The 658-nt window shown below is 39.5% G+C and overlaps 1 non-coding gene across 1 annotated transcript; it reads left to right on the forward strand.

Annotated features, from left to right (window-relative positions):
- The first annotated feature begins 375 nt into the window (after nucleotides 1-375).
- trnas-uga (transfer RNA serine (anticodon UGA)) lies at nucleotides 376-457 on the forward strand. Its single transcript has one exon. It is a non-coding gene; the product is annotated as a tRNA-Ser (tRNA).
- Nucleotides 458-658: the final 201 nt, after the last annotated feature.

Consider the following 658-nt stretch of genomic DNA (forward strand, 5'->3'; position numbering starts at 1 on the left):
TTACGAATGTAGCTAGTTTTTATGGACTTAGCATCAATTTTTATAATACCATATTTCGATGAATATTAAAACACAACAGCATATCTAATTTGGCACCAGATGATGAGCAATTGAGTCAAAATCGATCGGACGCAGTGAGACAATGATCCTCTCTTCGTGTGGTGTACATCCGTGAGTCTATAATTCGACGAAGAATCATTCCCACAACTTCAGCTGTGTCAGAATCTAGTTTGCGGTGAAAGCCTGTCAATCTGCTAAGGTAACGTTCGTCGGGGTCTCTGCAAAGGATTTGGCGAAATCTTTGGGTCTTGACAATTTGTTCTTCCAACAAATGAATTCAGTTGTTTTACTATGAAAATTGTCAATCTTGTCGCAGATGTGATGGCCGAGAGGTTAAGGCGTTGGATTTGAAATCCAATGGGGTCTCCCTGCACAGGTTTGAATCCTGTTCACAGCGCAGAATCTTTTAAAAGTCATTAATTCCTTTGCAGGATTTGGATTTCGTGGAGCTTGAGCTGCGCATTCAATCGAAAGTAAATTTTCAACTGTGAAGAAACCGAAGTAATTTCAAGACTGACCCAGTCATCTAATTGAATAAATTTTACGTCGAGACACAAAAAGCCACCAACTTCCAACACGAATCAGTTTCAACACATTT

The sequence above is a fragment of the Chiloscyllium plagiosum genome, unplaced genomic scaffold (genome assembly GCF_037043375.1).
Source record: "Chiloscyllium plagiosum isolate Xiang-an unplaced genomic scaffold, Cpla_swu_hap1 HiC_scaffold_42, whole genome shotgun sequence".
Classification (NCBI taxonomy): domain Eukaryota; kingdom Metazoa; phylum Chordata; class Chondrichthyes; order Orectolobiformes; family Hemiscylliidae; genus Chiloscyllium; species Chiloscyllium plagiosum.